Below are 8,011 nucleotides of genomic sequence, written 5' to 3'. Positions count from 1 at the left end.
CTCCCCCCCACCCCCCATCTCTTTGTACACTATCTGCTCCCCCCCACCCCCATCTCTTTGTACACTATCTGCTCCCCCCCACCCCCATCTCTTTGTACACTATCTGCTCCCCCCCACCCCCATCTCTTTGTACACTATCTGCTCCCCCCCCACCCCCATCTCTTTGTACACTATCTGCTCCCCCCCACCCCCATCTCTTTGTACACTATCTGCTCCCCCCCACCCCCATCTCTTTGTACACTATCTGCTCCCCCCCACCCCCATCTCTTTGTACACTATCTGCTCCCCCCCCCCCCCCCCCCCCCCCCTCTTTGTACACTATCTGCTCCCCCCCACCCCCATCTCTTTGTACACTATCTGCTCCCCCCCCCCCCATCTCTTTGTACACTATCTGCTCCCCCCCCACCCCCATCTCTTTGTACACTATCTGCCCCCCCCCCACCCCCATCTCTTTGTACACTATCTGCTCCCCCCCCACCCCCATCTCTTTGTACACTATCTGCTCCCCCCCCCACCCCCATCTCTTTGTACACTATCTGCTCCCCCCCCACCCCCATCTCTTTGTACACTATCTGCTCCCCCCACCCCCATCTCTTTGTACACTATCTGCCCCCCCCCACCCCCATCTCTTTGTACACTATCTGCTCCCCCCCACCCCCATCTCTTTGTACACTATCTGCTCCCCCCCACCCCCATCTCTTTGTACACTATCTGCTCCCCCCCCCCATCTCTTTGTACACTATCTGCTCCCCCCCACCCCCATCTCTTTGTACACTATCTGCTCCCCCCCCCCCCATCTCTTTGTACACTATCTGCTCCCCCCCACCCCCATCTCTTTGTACACTATCTGCTCCCCCCCACCCCCATCTCTTTGTACACTATCTGCTCCCCCCCCCATCTCTTTGTACACTATCTGCTCCCCCCCACCCCCATCTCTTTGTACACTATCTGCTCCCCCCCACCCCCATCTCTTTGTACACTATCTGCTCCCCCCCCACCCCCATCTCTTTGTACACTATCTGCTCCCCCCCCCATCTCTTTGTACACTATCTGCTCCCCCCCCACCCCCATCTCTTTGTACACTATCTGCTCCCCCCCCCCATCTCTTTGTACACTATCTGCTCCCCCCCCCATCTCTTTGTACACTATCTGCTCCCCCCCACCCCCATCTCTTTGTACACTATCTGCTCCCCCCCATCTCTTTGTACACTATCTGCTCCCCCCCCCCATATCTCTGTACACTACTCCCCCGTGCTCTTGTAGTACAGCCTGGGATCCCTCCATACAGAGTCCTCCCCCCACTTGTACATCGGGGGGGGGGGGGGGTGGGAGAGTAAAATGTGCTCAGAACATAGACGGTGCGGAGACGGTAAGCCGGTACTTACCCGGAGCTTCGGAACCGATAAATCCTCATCTTCCCCCGCAGCACACTTCTCTCCCCGCGCGTTTTTTTTTTTTTTTCTTTTCTCCCGCGCTTTTTCCTTTTATCTCCCGCGCGCGCGCCGCCATCTGCCCCGCCCCTCCCCGTACTAACCAATCCACACCACCATACAGAATAAACCCCGCCCCCTTGTCTCCGTCTATGGACAGACTCCGCCCAGAGATGACGCACGGGGGAGGGGAGGGGGCGGTACTCGGTGACAGTTCGGAGAGAAATTGTTACATTTTATATCCGCGAGGAATCGATACAAAGTAACGGCGCGCGCCCCGAGTGTTATTATAATCTCTTTATATTTCCTACAATCACTACTGAGCCCAATTTTATGTCTAACCAAAAGAAAAACCTATTTTTGTTAGCGTTGGATAGTGACGGTTTATAACCCCTGTGAGGTGATATTTCTGTCTGTGTCTCCGGTAGGGAAATCCGGGCTCTCTATTGGCCATAATCCAAAGTGATAGTAAAAGTCTCAAACTTTGTGTTGTCACCAGAACAGGAACTGAGGAGAAATCTTCATATGGGGACACCAGTTCTGGTGACAACCCGGGATTTCCTCTCACTTCCTGTTCTGCCTATAGGACAGGAAGTGAAGGCAAATCTCCCCAAAGGGACACAGATGCCAAAAGTTCTGCCAACCGCCCCCATGTACCATTTACTGCGGGGGGCGGTGGCTCCCCTGCGCAGAATCACTTAAGGGTACATGGTTCTGGGGCGCGCACGAGCAGGGCCGCTGATAGAAATCATGGGGCCCCGTACAGCCTACCTGATGGGGCCCCTTCAGCCCCACCCCTGGTCCCGCCCCTGGTCCCTCCTTTAGCCCCACCCCTGGCCCCGCCTTGAAACTTTCTCTGCAGCACATTACGGGATTGGCGGCATTGGGTGGCACTCTGCAGGCAGCACGTGTTATGGAATATAACGCATGTGCTACCTGCAGACAGTGGCACCCATGCCACCAATGCCATATTGTGCTGCAGACAGTGCCACCCAATGCCGCAAATGGCATAATGCTATTGGCAGCATGGGTGGCACTGTCTCTGCATGCAGAAAATGCGTTATGGCATTAGCGTCATGGGTGGCACTGTCTGCAGCACATTACGGCATTGTCTCTGCTAGGAGCACATGCGTTATGGGCCATAACGCATGTGCTGCCTGCAGACAGTGAAACCCATGCAGCCAATGCCATATTGTGCTGCAGACAGTGCCACCCATGGCGCTTATGCCATAACGCATGTGCTACCTGCTGACAGTGCCATCCATGCCGCCAATGCCATATTGTGCTGCAGACAGGCAGCCCATGCGTTATGGCATCAGCGTCATGGGTGACACTGTCAGCAGCACAATATGGCATTGGCAGCATGGGTGGCACTGTCTGCAGGTAGCATATGCATTATGGCCCAAAACGCATGTGCTACCTGCAGACAGTGCCACCCATGTCGCCAATGCCATAATGTATAGATGCTGCTGCAGTAGATCTTGAATCCAACCCCCCCCCCCCCCCCCCCCCAAGCAAGCACACACCTGTTAGCTGAGTCACTTCCTCCCTAATCCTGCCATCATCCATGCTCCCATCTCTTAGAACCGAGTTGCCCTGCCCCTCTGCCGCTGAGGGACACAGAGCAGAGAGACAGGTGGAGGGGAAGACCGCAGCTTCGGCGGCTCCGTATTTCCCGTCGCACTGTGATTGGGCGTATATCGGTCATGTGCGGAGGCGGGACTTCTAGACGATCCCAGACAGGCCAGCCCCACGCCGCACATGACCCCCGTACGCCCAATCACAGGGCACCGGACACCAAACATGGCGGGTGAGATCGGGGACACAGAAAATGAAAATTAGGAGGAGGCACGGAATGTCACCCCCCTAAAGGTTGCGCCTGGGGCCCTGTTTTCTGGGACTCTAGTCTAGTAAATTTTTAACATTACATTCAGCCGAGTTGTCCTAATGACAATCGGCTGTTTTTTTTTCCGTACATACCGTATTTTACCGCCGCTTCCGGGTATGTCTTCTGCGGGACTGGGCGTTCCTATCTGATTGAAAGGCTTCCGACCGACGCATACAGCGCATCATGAGTTGCCGAAAGAAGCCGAACGTCGGTGCGGCTCTATACGGCGCCTGCGCACCGACGTTTGGCTTCTTTTGGCAACTCGTGACGCGCTGTATGCGACGTCGGAAGCCTTTCAATCAGATAGGAACGCCCAGTCCCGCAGAAGACATACCCGGAAGCGGCGGTAAAATACGGTATGTACGGGAAAAAAAAACAGCCGATTGTCATTAGGACAACTCGGCTGAATGTAATGTTAAAAATTTACTAGACTAGACTAGACTAAAAAAAAAAAAAAAACAGCCGATTACTTTTACTTTTTGTCATTACTTTCCGCTACAGTGGGGTAGCCAGGCCTGAAATAATAATTGGAGTGAGCCTGCAGACAATAGATCTTGCCCCCCCCCCCCCAAACAAGTACATTCATACCTGTTATCCTGATTCCTGGCCCCAGGACAGAGTCATTTCCTCCTGTAGTAGTAGCGCTGGCTGCTGTGCTGTCTGCCTGCCTGGATTCCTGGATTCGCTGCCTGGAGTCGAGTGTCGCAATTTAAAAAAGTGTTTTTTTTTTTCCTGCCTGTGCTGTTTTGCCTTCTCTCACTCTCTCCCTGGCGCCGTGGAGGGAGAAGAATCACTACGCGGCGCCAGGGAAGGACAAGCTGTCCGGAACTTGATTCTGCAGACTGAGCAGAGCAGAGGAGCGGGCGCGGGAGAGAGAAGAGATATTCTTCCGCGCCCGAAATAGAGGAAATAGTCCCTACCTGCTGCCGCCTACGAACGGAACAAGCAGGCAGGTACTGAGCCAAAAAAAAAAACGTAGAAAGCGGCGGAGGGGGGCTTGTTTGGTGGACAGATGACTAGCGGTCAGGGCTGTGGAGGTTTTTTTTTTTTTTTTTTTTTTTATAACATTAATTGGTTCTGTCGAGGCTGCCCGGGCCCCCCTGCCAGCCGGGCCCGGTACAACTGGGCCAGCTGTACTGGCCTATCAGCGGCCCTGCGCACGAGTACATCCCGCTGTGATTGGACACATTGGGCCGGATTCAGATAGATTTGTGTATCTATCTGCTGGCGTAACGTATCTGCGATACGTTACGCCGCCGTAAATTTGGGCGCAAGTTCCGTATGCAGAAAGAACATGAGCCCTTAGTTACGGCGGCGTAACGTATCTGTGGCGGCGTAAGCCCGCCTAATTCAAATGGGGATGTTGTGGGCGTGTATTATTTAAATTTCACTTGACCCCGCGTATTTGACGTTTTTTGTGAACGGTGCATGCGCCGTTCGTGAAAAAATCCCGGTGTGCATGCTCGAAATTACGCCGCAAAGCCTCATTGGTATCGACGTGAACGTAACTTGCGCAAAGCACTATTCGCGAACGACTTACGCAAACAACGTAACATTTTTAAAATTTGACGCGGGAACAACGGCCATACTTAACATAGGATACGCCGCATATAGCAGGGGTAACTTTACGCCGGAAAAAGCCTAACGCAAACGACGTAAAAAAAATGCGCCGGGCGGACGTTGGTTTCTGAATCGGCGTATCTACCTAATTAGCATATTTTTCGCATAACTATACGGAAGCGCCACCTAGCGGCCAGCGTAAATATGCAGCCTAAGATATGACGGTGTAAGACACTTACGCCGGTCGGATCTTAGGGAAATCTATGCGTAACTGATTCTATGAATCAGGCGCATAGATACGACGGTCCGCACTCAGAGATACGCCAGCGTAACAGGAGATACGACAGCGTATCTCCTATCTGAATCCGGGCCATTGGGAGCCAATCAGCGGATGCGCTGTCCACTGGGACCCGCCGATCGCTTGCGGTACAGGCATAACGCCGTTCTGCGATAAGGGAGGGCAGTGATCTTCTGCTAAGCAGGAACACGGATCTCTGCCTTCCCATAGTTAACCACTTAAAGCGGAGCTCCACCCAAAAGTGATCCTCTGCTTTTGGAAACCCTCCCCCCCTCCGGTATCACATTTGACACCTTTCAGGGGGGAGGGGGTGCAAATGCCTGTATTAACCACTTGATTACCGAGCCTGTTTTTCAGATTCGGTGTTTACGAGACTAAAACAGTTTTTTTTGCTAGAAAATTACTTAAACCCCCAAACATTATATATATATATTTTTCTAACACCCTAGAGAAGAAAATGGCAGTCATTGCAATACTTTTTGTCACACCGTATTTGCGCAACGGTCTTACAAGCGCACTTTTTTTGAAAAAAAAAAAAACACTTTTTTTTAATTAAAAAATAAGACAACAATAAATTTTGCCCAATTTTTTATATATTGTGAAAGATAATGTTACGCCGAGTAAAATGATACCCAACATGTCACGCTTTAAAATTACGTCCGCTCGTGGCATGGCGTCAAACTTTTACCCTTAAAAATCTCGATAGGCGACGTTTAAAAAATTCTATAGGTTGCATTTTTTGAGCTACAGAGGAGGTCTAGGGCTAGAATTATTGCTCTCGCTCTAACGATCGCGGTGATACCTCACTTGTGTGGTTTGAATACCGTTTTCATATGCGGGCGCTACTCGCGTATGCGTTCGCTTCTGTGCGCAAGCTCGTCGGGACGGGGCGCTTTAAAAAAATGTTTTGTTTGTTTTCTTATTTATTTTATTATTGTTTACACTGAAATAAAAAAAAATATATATATATCACTTTTATTCCTATTATAAGGAATGTAAACATCCCTTGTAATATAAAAAAGGATGACAGGTCCTCTTAGACCCCATTCACACCTTCGCGTTTTGTCGCATGTAGCGCGACGCGAACAAACGCCAGAGGGACGAAAAGCAATGAAAGTCAATGGGGATGGTTCACATCTGCACGCTGATGCGCCTGACGCGCATCGCCTGTAGTCAAAAGAAGTTCCGGACCCTTTTTTGTCGCGCAATACGCGCGATATGCGCGTATTTGAGCGTTTTTGGTTTTCCATTGAAATCAATGTAAAACGCCAGATACGCGCGTATTGCGCGACAACAAGCGTTTGCTACGGGCGTTTCGTCAATAGAACTTGTCGCCCATGCAGAAGATTAAAAAAATCTACCAACATAGCAACAAGTGATGAAAAGATGATAGTTTTTCCTATTGGCTAAAAAAAAAACGTCTAAGTACAAAAACGTCGGACAACGCTGTATGCAAACGCGCATATTAGCATGAATACGCGCGAAAAAAACGCCGAAAAAAAACGCCGGAAAACGCCGCTATTGCCTACGCCTAGGTGTGAATGCAGCCTCAAATATGAGATCTGGGGGTCAAAAAGACGTCACATCTCATATTTAAACTTAAATGCAAGAAAAAAAAGAAAAAAGGAAAATTTGTCATTTAAAAAAATGACAACAAAAAAATTGTCTCTTTTAAGAGGCTGGGCGGGACTGATGTTTTGACGTAGCAGAGCTATGAGGACGGGTGGGGGCCATCTTGCCCTCACTCAAGTCCTCACACACCAGGCGGCAGCATCCGATCGCCTCCGCCGCTACCGACGGCTCCCGGTAAGCGGCGGAGGGAGCGGAAGAGCGGCAGGAGGGGGCCCTCTCCCGCCACCGATAACGGCGATCTTGCGGTGAATCCGCCGCGGAGACCGCCGTTATCGTTTACACGGCCGCCCACTGTAAAGATGGATACCTCGGTTGTGGCAGCAGCTGCTGCCGTTACCAAGATATCCATCTTTAAAAATAGGACGTACATATACAGTGGGCGGTCGGTAAGTGGTTAAGTGCCCAGCTGTGGGTCGCGGGTCCCGGTCCGAAGCTCCGTGACCACAGGACCCGCGGACCCGATTGCCGCTGGAGTCCCGCGATCGATCCCCGGAGCTAAAGAACGGGAAGAGCTGTGTGTAAACACACCTTTCCCGTTCTTCACTGTGGTGCCATCATCGATCGTACAGCCACACCCCCCTACAGTTAGAAACACAAATGAGGTCACACATAGCCCCTTCAGCGCCCCCTGTAGATAACTCCCAAACTGCAATTGTCATTTTCACAGTAATCAGTGCATTTTAAATGCATTTTTTGCTGTGAAAATGACAATGGTCCCAAAAATGTGTGAAAATTGTCCGAAGTGTCCGCCATAATGTCGCAGTCACGAAGAAAAATCGCTGATTGCCGCCATTAGTAGTAAAAAAAGAAAATAATTAATAAAAATGCAATAAAACTATTAGGGGTGTAACGGATCGTCATTGATCCGTGATCCGCACGGATCAATGACTTCGGATCGGCACACACGTGATCCGTGGTGTGCCGCGGGACTGCAGAGCAAAGCGGTAAAAAAACACATTGAAATTGTCTCCGCTGTTTGCACACAGCCCCGCCTGCTCCTAACCACGCTGTGATAGACAGAATGCGTGTCCAATGCGCTGATGTGTTTTGTCTATTACAGCGTGGGCTTAGGAGGAGGTGGGGCTGTGTACGAGCAGGAGTGGAGACGTTTAAACATACGGGCGGTGAGTTCAGTTGGTTTCTAGCAGAGAATGTGCTGCTGCCGTCCATCCGTTCCCCCAGGGCCATCTTTTCCATTGGGCA

Source organism: Rana temporaria, unplaced genomic scaffold, assembly GCF_905171775.1.
Source record: "Rana temporaria unplaced genomic scaffold, aRanTem1.1, whole genome shotgun sequence".
Taxonomy (NCBI): domain Eukaryota; kingdom Metazoa; phylum Chordata; class Amphibia; order Anura; family Ranidae; genus Rana; species Rana temporaria.
Note: the sequence above shows the minus strand (reverse complement) of the source record.